This window comes from Lepidochelys olivacea (genome assembly GCF_965140295.1).
Source record: "Lepidochelys olivacea isolate rLepOli2 genome assembly, chromosome: 3".
Taxonomy (NCBI): Eukaryota; Metazoa; Chordata; order Testudines; family Cheloniidae; genus Lepidochelys; species Lepidochelys olivacea.
The window spans coordinates 57,045,781-57,061,381 of NC_140413.1; the positions used below are offsets into that span (position 1 = coordinate 57,045,781).

The 15,601-nt window shown below is 41.2% G+C and overlaps 1 long non-coding RNA gene across 5 annotated transcripts in view; it reads right to left on the reverse strand.

The window, feature by feature from the left end:
* Positions 1-5,743: 5,743 nt before the first annotated feature.
* LOC311518604 overlaps positions 5,744-15,601 on the reverse strand; it is a 54,638-nt gene continuing 44,780 nt past the window's right edge. For 4 of the 5 annotated variants that reach the window (XR_014711046.1, XR_014711047.1, XR_014711048.1 and 1 more), the window contains one exon: positions 9,084-9,726. This is a non-coding gene — a long non-coding RNA (uncharacterized lncRNA). Of the gene's footprint in view, positions 5,865-9,083; positions 9,727-15,601 lie in introns of those variants that run through there. The other variant, XR_014711045.1, reaches the window with a different exon arrangement.

Consider the following 15,601-nt stretch of genomic DNA (forward strand, 5'->3'; position numbering starts at 1 on the left):
GTAGATATTCTTGTGTTTGTGAAAGAGAATATTCTGTCCATTCCTTACACTGGTTTTCAGTCACTTTGCCAAGTCAAGCCAACCACCCACCCATTCCTTTAGTCTCACATTCTTTAGATCTAGCTGTTTTGTTTGTCCCCCCCCGGCATTATCATTCTTGGAACCACATACTTTAGGATTTGTACAAGAACTATAGTGCCCTCTCGTTGCATTTCAACTAGAGTAAAACATTCATTTGACAATCATTGTCTGAAGAAATATGAAATACAAATACATTTGATGTCTTTAATGGCTATAGGTTTCAGAGTGGTAGCCGTGTTAGTCTGTATCAGCAAAAAGAATGAGGAGTACTTGTGGCACCTTAGAGACTAAGAAATTTATTTGAGCATAAGCGCTCATGGGCTAAAACCCACTTCATCAGATGCATGCAGTGGAAAATACAGGACGAAGATTATATATATATATATATATATATATATATATATATATACACACACACACACACACACACACACATAGAGAACATGAAAAATGGCTGTTGCCATACACACTATAATGAGAGTGATCAATTAAGGTGAGCTATTATCAGCAGGAGAAAAAAACCTTTTGTAGTGATAATCAGGATGCCCCATTTCCAACAGTTGACAAGAAGGTGAGAGTAACCATGGGGGAGGGGGGATAAGCATGGGGAAATAGTTTTCTTTTGTGTAATGACCCATCCACTCCCAGTCTTTATTCAAGCCTAATTTAATGGTATCCAGTTTGCAAATTAATTCCAATTCAGCAGTCTCTCATTGGAGTCTGTTTTTGAAGGCTTTTTGTTATAATATTGCTACTTTTAGGTCTGTAATCAAATGACCAGGGAGATTGAAGTGTTCTCCAACTGGTTTTTGAATGTTATAATTCTTGACGTCTGATTTGTGTCCATTTATTCTTTTATGTAGAGACTGTCCAGTTTGGCCAATGTACATGGCAGAGGAGCATTGCTGGCACATACCATATTGGTAGATGTGAAGGTGAACAAGCCTCTGATAGCGTGGCTGATGTGATTCGGTCCTATGATGGTGTCCCCTGAATAGATATGTGGACAGAGTTGGCAACAGGCTTTGTTGCAAGGATAGGTTCCTGGGTTAGTGTTTCTGTTGTGTGGTGTGTTGTTGCTGGAGAGTATTTGCTTCAGGTTGGGGGGCTGTCTGTAAGCAAGGACTGGCCTGTCTCCCAAGATTTGTGACAGTGAGGGATTGTCCTTCAGGATAGATTGTAGATCCTTGACGATGCGCTGGAGAGGTTTTAGTTGGGGCTGAAGGTGATAGCTAGAGGCGTTCTGTTACTTTCTTTGTAGGGCCTGTCCTGTAGTAGGTGACTTCTGAGTACTCTTCTGGCTCTGTCAATCTGTTTCTTCACTTCAGCAGATGGGTATTGTAGTTGTAAGAACGCTTGATAGAGATCTTGTAGGTGTTTGTCTCTGTCTGAGGGTTTGGAGCAAAAACTATTTCCCCATCCTTATTTTCCCCGCCCCACACTGTTACTCTCACCTTCTTGTCAACTGTTGGAAATGGGCCATCCTGATTATCGCTACAAAAGATTATTTTTCCCCTGCTGACAATTGCTCACCTTAATTGATCACTCTCATTATAGTGCTTATGGCAACACCCATTTTTTCATGTTCTCTGTGTGTGTATAAATCTTCCTACTGTATTTTCCACTGCATGCATCCGATGAAGTGGGCTGTAGCCCACGAAAGCTTATGCTCAAATAAATTTGTTAGTCTCTAAGGTGCCACAAGTACTCCTCGTTCTTTTTAATGGCTATGAATTTGAGTCCATTTCAGAGGTTCATATTATGAAACACGTCTAAGGGTTAAAAAAAAGTCCCAAACCCTCTGAAAACAATATATTGAGGAACTCTGATCATTTAGCTAATATGCATTTTGTGAGCTAACAATTAGTCCTTAGAAAACAAATTCAATTTTATTATACTTACTACAATCTCCAGGGTAGAGCAGAAGGAATGGGCTCAGTTTGACAGCAAAATTACGGTATGGTCTGACTGTTATTTACACAGTGCTACTGGTGCCCATGGTGATTAATTATTTGTGATGAGGTCAGAGGGCCTGATGCTCCAACATACTTCTGCAAGCAGAGTGGGACAAACAGCAGAAAATTTGAAGAGAGATGAGGGAAAGGCAAAAGGGGACATACTCCCTCCGTCTATGGAAGCCCCTCTTTAGGTGCTCAATGGATATGGGAGCTTGTAGGCAAGGAAACTGGGTGTAGACCAGCTCAAAAGATAAATGGGGACCTAGGGAACTTGCGAGGCAAACAAACATCAAGAGATAAAAGACAAAGACGAGCCTTTGAGAGGATATTAGCTTCTCAGTCCGACCATTTCAATTTTTTTTAACATCTTCAATGACCAACTAATATGTTGGAGAAAGGAAGTCTCTGTTACACATTCAGTACCCCTGAATCTTCAATTCAGATGCACAAAGCATCTGCACACATTGTCTGTGACATTTACAAAGACCATTTTTGACCTTTTGGTAAAGAGAGCAGGAAATCCCACCTTCCTCTTCCCAAACCTTTCACCCACAGCTTAAAATAACCACTTTTTAGCTCTTCTTATGCATAATAAAGCAGCTAAATACAAAGGCACAAATCCAATTAAAAAAAATCTTTTGCAGAACAGTTTTAAGGTTCAGCCCATGGTCGGTGGGGATGGTGCATGTACTTTGCTCCAGCTCCAGGAGGCATTAGGCTTCAAACAAGCAGAGGGGCTCCTGGAGAGCAGGGGCTGTGGGGCTGCTGCACCTCTGCTTGACAGAGTGCAGAATGCACTTGCCCTCCCTCTGCTGAGAGTCGGTTCCATTGTCAGTGCTAGTGCAGGGACAGAACATTGCTAGCACCAGCAACCTAATGCAGTTACACTCAGGGGAGCAGAGGCTGCAGTAGTGTCTAACCCTGCACACGGAAGAGAAAGGAAATGCTCCTTTTATCATCCTCCTCTTCCCTGCTAATATTTTCGCCCTCATGCAGGACTGGGTATAGCCTTGCATTAAACATATTGATCATTATGTTCTAAGGACAACACAAGTGATAGGTATTATGCAAAAATAAAACAAAACCAAAAAAACCAACAATCCACATTATTAAAAAATACCTCCTACTACATTTTCCAAGAGCTTCTAGTTCTGCCTATAGGCACCACCATGTTCAGATTTCATGGGAATCAGAAGGAATGAATACAGTTTCCCTTTAGGATTTCTTTGCTTGAGGAATGCTGCAGGAAAAGTTATAAAGCTATCTTTAAAAAAGCTCTGAACTACTGCAGTGTATGAAAAGGAAGCATCCTGTGGTCTTTCTTTATTAAGGGGAAGAAACCAGTTCACAGAGTAGCACAGTTTGGAGCACTGCTTGCCCAGAACTCAGTTAAGGGTTCTGCTGCTTTTTATTTTGCCTCTGTTCAGGATTGCTGAGAACAGAGCGATGCGAGGGTTTGGTTTATTCCTCCCCCAGAATCAGGATGTATAAGGCCTTACTTTTCCCTGCTCTGCTGATGGTAAGGTGATGTTGACCATTTGCCCTTTTGGCAAAGCAGAAGCTCCTCCCCATTCCAGGGCAAAAATCAAAGTCCAAATGAAAGCACAAATCAGATCCTTTGGCTCAATAATCTTTGGCCCTCCCTAGGCCGAATAACCCTTGTAGTTGACCCCCCTGGAACCCAACAACCATTTTTGCACTTCCTGCACTGAATAATCTTTCACTCCTCTATGTAATGGTCTTCCCCTTTCCCTGTCAATCAGGGGCTAACTACAGTCTGTATTGCAGGGTTTGGTAGTCCTTCAATCTCCCTGGCCTTAACTGTCCTTTTAACTTTGGTGTATGGGTTTCTGCACCTCCGTCCTAGGGGGCATTACGGGGAGGAGGCAGTGTGCTCTCCCCCTCTACTATGAGGTTCAGCCCTGAGATCCAGTATCACAAGGCAGCATCTGCCCTAACCCAAGACTGCCTTTTTCCTCTGTTTCCCAAGGCCACCTCATGTGATGCCTCTTTCTGGTTACCCCTTCCTCAGACCTTGACAGCCAAATGCCTTGCAAGCTCCACTCTCAGCTCTGCTGGCAATCACATTAGCCCTAGCCCATGGTGAGCTTCCTCAGCCAGCTGGATCTCCCTTCTACTGAAAGCAGTTAGCTTTCTGCAGGCTGTTTCCCTTCTCAGTGGGCTTTTCATTTCTCTCAGCCTCATAGCCTATTGTATTAATTCCCCCTCCAGAAAGGAGCAGCTTTGGAAAAATATCCCAGAGATGGTAAACCAATTGGACCAGCCCTTTAGGAAATAACAGATTCTTCTCTTCCACAGAGAAATACAGGTTGCAGAAGGAGCCTGGAGAAACTCCACTGGTCTGTCCAAAACACTGTCAAGGACCGGTCGAGAGGAGGGGGAGATACCGAGAAGATATCTAGGACCAATTCAGCAACATTTGCTCTTATGAGAAGTTAGCGTATCACAAGTTTCTACCATCCAGGCCTGTGAACACTCAGTTAGATTGCAGTGCTAAATAAATCTGTGCATCATTTGCTTAATGGTAAGAACTCAGCTTCCAAAAATAAATAAATAAAAAAAAAATAAAATCCTAATAGCAACTGTGGAGGTCTCAGAATAAACCTCCACAGGAGACCTGTATGCGAGTCAAAATGGATTGCACCTAAATCCTTACTCTGCTCCCCACACTGTTTTTCATCCCTGACATAATTACAGATTACTGGGGAGAGAGGAATAAAACCAGCCCAAGGTTGTCTCAGACAATTACACCAGCTATTTCAAACAGAACAAAAGAATGTCAGGTTTGACCATACCAAATGCTACCGAAGGGCGCAAGGAAACCAATAAAGAAAAGGAACACCCCATCTACATGAGCACCATAAACTTTTGAGCAATGTTGTTTCAGTACAACGCGGAATATAAAATCTAGACAAATTCCTCAAACTGGTCAAATTGTACCATATGAGAATATAATTACAATATCAAATGTCTTTCCTAGCATTTAAGATTAACCTACCTTCTCTCCCCGCCTCCCAAAAAAGCCAACAAAATGTGAGAAAAACTGGAAGATTGTTTAATCATCCACAGAAAGGAAGTTTTGCTTTTTTAAAATGAAATGACAGGGTTTTAATCTAATGCAGGAAATAATGTGCTCATTTCTATGCAATTAATTTGCTGGCTGTAAATGAATTGTAATAAATGAACTGTAGACAAATGATCAATCTTTAATATGCTTTCAGCGAAACCAAAGTCAGTCAGTCTTCCCCACCTCCCCCAACCTCCAACTTCCATGTAAGCCCTTTTTCCATACCATTCATTATATTTTACATGTCCAACATCTTAGATAGTTCCTTTAAAGTCTCTCTCAGTCAAAGGCCTGTACATTGTCCTGGACCACTTTCTTTTACTGCCAAGAATCTTGAATTTCTTTCCTGGCTGACCGTAATTATTCAGTTCATGGACACAAGGATGTAAATCCTTGCTGTTCTCCATTCGGACCTTTCTTAAATTCTTTGTAGACTTCAACTGAAAAAAACTTTTCATTCAGTCAGTTCGGAAAACTCTGGAGACTGACAATTCAAGCATCAACTTCAATTTGTCTTTAACATTCTTCACTTTTAATCCTTTTCCTCAGCCACTTGAAAGCGCTCAGCAAGTTTAAAAAACAAAAAAACAAAAAATCCTGCCAGAAATGTTTTTTTTTCTCCTTTTGCCCCAGAGGTTTCACTCTCCTATTTTCTTTCTATCCTAATGGTAAAGTCCCTTGATGAAGACTCCAGGAAGCAGCAAGCTTGTGTAGCTCTTACTGATGGTCTCCTCAAACTAAACAGCAACAAAGCAGAATGTCATTTAAACCCTTTTCCCAACTACCCCAGGAAAGAATTTATAGGGTAGTGAATATTTAGTGATGCACAAATGCATCCGATGAAGTGAGCTGTAGCTCACGAAAGCTTATGCTCAAATAAATTTGTTAGTCTCTAAGGTGCCACAAGTACTCCTTTTCTTTTTGCGAATACAGACTAACACGGCTGCTACTCTGAAACATGTAAAATGAACTCTCATAATAAGTGACTTCCAATGACAAACAAGAGCTCTTCATTAGCACTTAGAATCTCTAGCAGGTGCCCTGAAGTTTCGATACTTATCCAACTTTTTGGAGTCTGCAGACTTGACCTGGATTTGTCACAAAAATAGACTCTCATGAGACTTCCCTTACTTCTCACTTCCAGCTAGGGAAGAAATGCCATTAGGACCACTTCTCTTTGGGGTAGCTATTTTGGCAGGAACCAGGAAGTGCCACAAGGAACCAATAACAATTGTATACAAATGAGCACCACTGTTTTTGGACTCCACGGCCTGTTTATCTAGAATTCCAGGCAAAAATTGCCCATCTCTAGTTTTATAGTCTATACACACTGTGGGATATCTACATTGCAATCATGGGGTTTGATTGCAGCTCATGTGGATATTCCTGAGGTAGCTTTAATCTAGCTATCTTGGGAACCAGTAGCAGTGATACCATGGCAGCATGGCTTCACTGACACTGAAGATAGCCAGATTACCCAAGATAGCTAGATTAAAGCTAGTTTGGTATGGCTATGCTGCAATCACACCCTGTGTCTCATGCTTATTCTGAGAAGCAGCCCTGTGAGGAACAGCTATTACCAGTTTTGCTATGTCTGATTTCAAGTTGTGTGTGTAATGTACAATTACCCAACAGGAAGTAAAACAAAACATTATCTATTTCACCTCATACTTGATCTGCTCTTCCATGCAGGCTGTGCACTAAGCATATTTTAGCATATCATCAGTGATACATAATACTTCCATTAACAGTTTCATCACTGTCAGCATTATGTGTGGTCAGCACCACGCATATTAAGATCTGTTGCAGAGCTTCATCTCAGCTATATGTACAAATCCTCACATCTGAGTGAATGTCTGCTTGGTGAACTGCATGCTAAACATATTCAGAAGGCTCCTAAATACCATAATCCAAGCTGGTTTTATGATGGGGAATGAAAGTGACACCAATCCAAGGTCTAGGACTTGCTATATTTTCTGTCTTGGATCAGCATTAATAAGCATCACTTGACTGAGGGAACATAATCACCTTTAAAATCCACTCTCTCGTAAACCATCAGGGCTAGTAATGCGATGTCATAGGAAATCTAGGATTTGCAGCTGTATGAAAACATCTATTCCTAGTTACAGAAAGATCATGAGCTAATGGACCTTAAAATTATTTCACTCTACAGCATCCTTTCCCACCCCCATGAATTCAAAAGTTATTTTAGCAGCTCTATCTTGAGAGCACCAACAGCCAGAACCTAGTGCTTCAGACTATATGAAAACAGTTGGCAAAAAACAGCTTTCAAATGGTACAGGCCTGTGACCCTCCTTATTTGATAACACTAGGGCTTCTCTGTGCTGTTCTGTTGGCATTAAGCAGCCTTAAATGGTGGATTCAGTCACTCAAGGATTTCACAGATGCAGGGGAATCCTCAGGTAGCAGAGACCTGCCAACCCTTCTCCCTCCCCATATTTCTTCTGATTTCTGCTTTAGCCAAGGGCAAAGACTTTATCATTTTAAATTTAGAAGAAGCTGAAGAAGGCATTGTTTCTCCCAAATCCAATATCCTGCTGGCATGATCTCAATCCTGATGGAGAGCAGACTGCTTTCTGGAGCAGAGCAGTGGCACTTGCCGAAACCAGGACAGAAAGAAATATTTCACTGGGGTTGGGGAGTAACCCTTGAGCTGCCGCCAAGAAATTCTTCATAATGCAGCGGAATCCCAAGACTACACATCTCCCATCATGACAGCTGGGGCTGGATAAACAAGACTTCCATTTCAGCTTTACTAAATATAAAATTAAACATACAACGTCTGAGGGGTTGTGATGAAATGAGGAGAGTGGAGCAGGGGAGGCAGCATTCAGTACACGTGTTTTTATTGTAAAACGTACCTGAAACACAAACTCAAACCTATTGGCAGACACCCAGAACAGGAAGTGAAATTCAAGTCAATCTAACTTTAAATTCATTTCAAAATAAATTTTTTCCAAACCATGATCGGACAAAAAGCCATAAGTAGGTGTCCACATGTGCATTCTAGGGGTGTGGTCAATGATGGAAAAAGGAAGGGATGGGGTATTTGTTCAATACCCTTAGTGAGATCCTGACAAAATCTTAACTTCCTGTTTTTTTAAAAAAAAGTTCAAACTCCACAACCACGAGGGCTCGAAAGTGAACCCTAAAGGCTCAGAAAACAGTAGAAAAAAAAGTCTCCTGATTTTTGGGAGCCTTATTCATTTTAGAACACGAGAGCATGGGTTCTCAACCTTTTACGTTCTGAGGCACTCAACGTGCTAGAAAAACTCCAGGGCCCAGTGGGGAGGGAACTCGGGGCTCCAGGCCAGGGTGAGAATCCTGAGCATACACGTAGTTTGACTTCTATTTTTGGGGGGGAAGAGGAAGGACGGTGCCAAGGACCGGTGGGGCTCTGGCCAGCTTTGCACAGCTGGGTCCAGGGATGGAGCGCCACCTCCATCCCTGACTCACCTCAGAAGGCCACCCACCCATCTGGGGCTGTGTGCCGGTGGCTATTCCCCGAGGGCTCTGCTGGGCCTGGTGTCGTCTGGGCAGCTCTGACCAGCTGTGTGAGCAGTGCAAGGGGGCTGGGAGATGAGGAGCAGCCACAACCCCGGGCACCAGCAGCAGATGGGGAAATGCCACAGCTGCCTGCTCCATGGCACCCCCAGCCAGAAGAGCAGCTGCCATGCTTTACCTGGCTCCAGCTTCCCACCTAGGACCTGGCCAGAGGGCGGGGCCTGAAGTGGGCAGGGGGAGAGGAGAGAGTGGGTGGAGCTGCCCCCAGGATTGTTCCACTTTGGGTTGAGAACCGCTGCTCTAGAGTTATGGCTACACTAGTACTTTTAATTTTCATTATACTTATAAGCAAAAAATAATAAACTACTGTCTTGGAGCCATTCTATTAAAAAAAACAACCACCATTTAAACGAAACAAACAAAAAACCAGATCAGATTGTAAGTGCCATACTGTTTTAATTGCTACCACTCAGCACTCTCTCATACCAGCAAAGCCACAGAAGCAGATTAAGAACACATCCCTCCTTTCTCATTAAAATTTCACATCACTATATAATTCCATTACTTGTATACTGACACCAGAATGTAAGATACAAAATACAAGTTTTCTGAAGTACAGTAAATATGATTAGAGCAGAGACATTTGAACTTGCAATACTCTCCATTCTCTTCCCTCCAGCTGCTTTCCAAGGCAGAGAGAGTAAACAGCCTTCTCCCAGCTTCCTTACTTTCCACAGCTGAGAGTGTAGGATGTTTACAGTACCTGCCACTCAGAGCTCTCAAGAATGAATCACAAATCAGCTGGCCAAGTACAGACTTCATAACTAAAACTGCAGGAAATATACAGACATCGTCAATGGAGGAAAAACATCCAGTACATTTTTATACCACAAAATTCTTACACTTTTTTTAAAATTCAAGATTTGTCCTCCTTTCTTAGTGCGTGACAGGGGAGGAATAATAGATGAAAGTTCACAAGAACATTTAGCTTGGCATCTCCAGAGGATATCCACCATCAGTTTGACAGTTGTGTTTCAAGACTTCATGCCAGCTCAACTTCTGACAAAGCTGTGCCTGCAGACAGAAGATATTTCACCATTTTAATTAGAGTGCACAGAAGCATGTTAACAAAAGGAAAATACAGAACACAATATGCTGTCCAAACAAGATTCAAAGTTTTAAATTAATAGTAACAAGAAAAAAGAAAAAGACCTAGAGTGATGGGTTAGAGGAATGTGGAAAACAACTTTATCTACTAGAAATAGCCACCCAGACAGTCTAAAGTACTCAATCTACCTGCCAGGAAGCAGGATGGGAAAAATATATAGCATTAAGTGTTGTTTGCTTTTAAGGCCTGTAGTACACCTATGAAGTTGCAGAACAGGCCATACTACATTATTTGTAATGTTTTATTTCTGGAAGCACCCACTGTGTGCTAGATGATGTAAACATAAAGGAGTATTCATTCATACTCATAACACTGCTACTGCCAAAGAGACACAATATGGGGAATTTTATGGATTAAGATTAACCCAGCCGCAGAAGAGAAAATTTAGCTTGTTGCTGAAGAGGCAAGAGAGGGCTTTACAATACTCTGCTTAATCAACAGAAGTTTTGAACTCACTCCAGGACTGGTTCTGGTACTGTTCTAATCAAGTTGTTCACTTGTATCATAGAATATTGGATGAAATCTGAAGTATCATCATAAGGTCGTAAACTGAGTTTTATTTGGACTAGAGTTTACCATTCATGAATAACTCCTATATCATCAATTGCATCACTTTTGAAAAAAACAGGCCAGTTATTTAGCAGTCTGATTCTTCCACTCATTTTTAGAACTCCTGACCCTAGTTAAGATAGAGGTGACTAGATCATCCAGAGAGAGAGAGAGAGAGAGAAAGTGGCTGATACTTTGGCATATGTAGAAGGGTCACAAAATTGTGCAAGTCTGAAAAGTTCAAAGGGACGTGAACATTTAGTTCACGTCCAACATTCAGCCTGCCACAGGGCCAGGTGAACTGCCTCTAGATGGGATTAGGTGCCACACGTGCAGCCAGCTGGCAAACATGAAGGTACGTAAAGAATTAAAAGGTTTGCTGCTCACCTCAAGCTCTCCATGAGGAGTAAAATCATCTCTAATTAGCAACTAATAACACAAATGCAACTTTTATATTTTGCACTCACAGGATATGCCAATGCCTAAAAATTTCATTTTAATTGTTTAATAGGGTCAGGGGTTGGGTGCTCGTCAGAGACACTCTGTGAAAAGAATCTGGGAAGCCAGTCTTTTGGGAGTGCCAGCCAACCTTTTAAGAGGCAGGATGGTCTAGTGCTGGAGCAGATACAAGTTAAATGAGAAAATAAATAGACATAAGCTCAGAAAAGGGAAAGAAGAAAGAGTAAAATGTGTAATTGTTACTAGTAAAAAAGAGGAGACTTTTCTCGGAATTAAACTGCCAGTATGTTTGTCAGAAGGGACCACACTTCTATTAAACGGAGAACGAAAGCAGTCAGGAAATTCAGCTGAAGATTCCCATGGTAGTTTAAACACAACCCTTTTGTCGATACACCTCTGATGGGGTTTCATTATAACTTTAGAGGAAAACATTGTTAGTTCTTCCAAGGGCTCTGACCAAACAAAGAAAAAACCCAAAGTCATCAGATTACCTATCATGACATAACCTTGATAGGTACAGTCTTACAGTTCAGTTATGAATATTTTCACATATTCATTGTGAATAGGACTGTCAAGCGATTAAAAAAATTAATCACGATTAATTGCACTGTTAAACAATAATAGAATATCATTTATATAAATATTTTTGGATGTTTTCCACATTTTCAAATATATTGATTTCAATTACAACACAGAATACAAAGTGTACTGTGCTCACTTTATATTTATTTTTATTATAAATATTTCCACTATAAAAAATAAATTGTATTTTTCAATTCACATAATACAAGTACTGTAGCGCAATCTCTATCATGAAAGGTGAACTTACTAATGTAGAATTATGTACAAAAATAACTCCATTCAAAAATAAAACATAAAACTTTAGAGCCTATGAGTCCACTCAGTCCTACTTCTTGTTCAGCCAATCGCTCAAACAAGTTTGTTTATACTTGCAAGAGATAATGCTGCCTGCTTCTTGTTTACAATGTCACCTGAAAGTGAGAACAGGTGCTAAAGATTCATATGTCCCTTCAGCCTGAACCACCATTCCAAAGGACATGCGTCCATGCTGATGATGGGTTCTGCTCGATAACTATCCAAAGCAATGCAGACCAATGCATGTTCATTTTCATCATCTGAGTCAGATGCCACCAGCAGAAGGTTGATTTTCTCTTTTGGTGATTCGGGTTCTGTAGATTCTGAATGGGAGTGTTGCTCTTTTAAGACTTCTGAAAGCATGCTCTACACCCTGTCCCTCTTAGATTTTGGAAGGCACTTCAGATTCTTAAATCTTGGGTAGAGTACTATAGCTATCTTTAGAAATCTCACATTGGTTCCTTCTTTGTGTTGTCAAATCTGCAGTGAAAGTGTTCTTAAAACGAACAACATGCTGGGTCATCATCTGAGACTGCTATAACATGATATATGGCAGGATGTGGGTAAAACACACAGCAGGAGACATTCAATTCTGTACACTTTGTATTCTGCATTGTAACTGAAATCAATATATTTGAAAATGTAGAAAAACATCCAAAATATTTAACAAACATCAATTGGTATTCTTTTGTTTAACAGTGTGATTAATCACAATTCATTTTTTTAATCTCCATTAATTTTTTGAGTTAATTGTGTGAGTTAACTGCCATTAATTGACAGCCCTAATTGTGAATTCTATGTGGAGAACAGTTTTCAAAGTTGGTTGTCTAAAGTTAGGCATATTCTGGCTACCTTATAGCATCCTATCAGAAACTTATTAATCTATTATTTATATTACAGTAGCACTTAGAGGCCCCAGTTGTGATCACTATCAAACTGCACACACATATTGAGTGACAATCCATTTCAAAGAGCTTACAATGAACACAAGTGACAAGAGACAACAGGTAGAGGACAGGGTAGCAGTGAAATGATTGCACTGAGCACATATTTTGTATTTTTATTACTTTTCTACCTATTTACCACATCTCCCTTCAGCCTTCATTCTTATTTATATTAGCATAGGAGTTGATTGAGATGGATGGCAAGGGAATGGGTACCCTATTGAAAAAGGCACCTATTACTACATGTAGGGTATGTCATTAATTTTGGTTTTATTATAATCAGTGTTTACCCCGGCATATCAGATATTTTATCTAATACCTACGAAAATGGAGGTAGTGTTAGTGAGCTTGGGGGGGGGGGGGTAGGAGAAATAATAGAGATTATATCAGCCCTCCTAACTGAAGTAGCATGACTACCATTTGTTAGACAGGTTTGCAAAATGGAGGTGTATGTTGGCTCCCCATGAACTACTAGATGTCCAGGCAGCAGCAGTATCGAAGGGTATTTCTCCCCCATCTGTCTGGTAAGAATACTGCAACCTTTCCTTTTAGATGCAGAGTTCATCACTATTATTCATGACAATCTCACCCCGATGTACGATTACTGCAGTGGATGCTACCTAGGGCTGCACACCTTTAAGCCCTACCTGAAATTTTAGAGATTGCAGATGTTGCTTATAAGTGCTGTGCCACACTATACTACCATGCTCTGCGATACGCACACTTTCTTTTGGCTTCAGAGTGATTTTAAAAGGTGTTGCTTTTGACCTATATAGCCCTTAAGGGTGATGGCTCCAGCTAGTAGAGAGACTGTCTCATAACTTACAAAAATACTACAAAGTTGGAATCAGCCGGGACACCTGAACCAACAGTCCTCATTTTAACTGGAAAGGAAGGGTGGCAGGCCATTTTCAGTGGAGAGTCCTCTATTTTGGAGCTTAATTCCACCTCCACTGTCAGAAAAAGATCCAGATTCCCAGAAATGCCCATTTATTCTTTCAGCTTTTCACCAATTGGTGTACAAGTGAGAAATAAAGGAGAATTTATAGTATCTTGGAATTCTGGATATCAATGCACCAGAATGTGGTATAGACTTTTGTTTTAAAATGTAAATAATGGACAAGTTTTCTAGAGGTAGGAAGATGCATTTTTAAGTCACACTAATGTGCTTCTGGAAGAGTCAAAAAATCCACAGTATTTTCCAGATAGAATGCAGGGGGAGGGAGGCGATTAAGGGCAGATTTATTAATCTACATCTTGGAGCCTCACATGCTAAAACTGTGGATTGGCAGAGTATCTGTGTGCTTTTATGGGGGAGGGAGCAGAGATGTTAAGGTGGAATGGAGGTCCAGGACCTTCAAAAAGGTCACTATCCAAGCCAATTTATGTTGTTTGAATTCAGTGTTTTACTTCATTATACCCTCTGCAGTGTTATCCAGGATGCCTCAATGCCCAGCATGACAACATGGTGAACTCAAAGAGCAGCAGAATCACAGTAGGTAGGAATTCCTAGCACTGACACAGCTGGACCTGCTGGGGTTAAAGTGGGGCAGCAACTGTATAGGACTACAGCTTAGAAGAAGAAATTAAGGTCTGGGGAAGTGAGGAGGGGAGGGGGTAAAGGTAGGCTGCTGGAAGAAAATCTTGTTTCTCAATACTTAAAGTAGCACAGTACTGGTGGGCCTGAGCCTGGGTTAGCCCCAAACTGTCTGTTCTCATTACGTTTACCCTTCCATTCACCCCACCAACCCACTATCAGTCACTAGATTTGAATCAAAGAGAAAGACTACAGAGTGATTTGAATAAAGCAGAAAGTAAAACCAAATTAAAAAAAAAATCAGTGAACCATGGCCATCCGGCACAGACCCCAATTTGCAAGATACAGACAGCCTGTATCTAAAGAGACTGTGGTCTTTTCATGAGCTTTTATTCCACATTAAGCACTAAAGAGAAGCATTTCAAAGAAATTCTAGTCTCTAGTTCTTCCTCTTGTAGGTAACTTAAGTCATCACAAAAATCTGAAGTTAGGAGCGCACTTACACGATGTTTTCACAATTCTTTTGCATGTTGGTATATTTAATAACCCAACACTTAGTATATTAATGCACACAGCAGTTTTTCCTAATCTTTGGGCCAAACTGTATCCTGATAGTGGGAGTTTAAATCAAGTATCTGAGGAACTTTAGGCCTGAGCTTGCAAACATGGGGACAACTGCATATTACACAAGTACATACACATCTGAAATATGCGACATGCTCACAACTATTTGAGATCACAGTTCATTTACATGCTCCCTTACACTCTCTGTTGTATCTCACTGACACTTCTGCTTCCTTCGCACTCCACCATTCAAATGGAAAGGGGAGGCACTGAATCATTTGGATAGCCTGGCAGAGGCAGCACTAGTTAGACTTTAAGCTCCCGCATGCTGTATTTTATGAATGGGAAAGCTCCCAATTAAAATCTGTGATGTTGACAGCTTGCCCACTTTCAAGGCCCACCCTGAAAAAACTCACCTCTGCCATAGGCGTATGGACGGTAGAGTAGAATAGAGGCAAGTGATCACCTCCATCAGGCAGATTCAGTGCTGTATCCCTCCCCAAGACATTTCGAGGTCAGCCCGGAGAGCGAAGAGCAGCAGTTTCAAGGAAACCCTGAAGTATTTAAAATCTATTCCCTGCTCTAAGGAGTCCCTCGGGGAGATGGCATTACCTTAGTCCTGACACACTCCTAACATCCAGGTAGATGTTTCCAAACACCTTGCTAGAACCACTAGATCAATGGTGTGGCTTGGAGCATGGTGAGGGTCTCTGGGAGCTTATGAATAAGAGTGCAGATTTGGAGTTGTGCACGGGCACAGAGAAAATGGCAGGTGCTGTTAGGGATGGGTGTGGGTGAGATGTACACCTAGTGGTATATGACCATACCCTCAGAGGCACTTTCAAGGCTTTT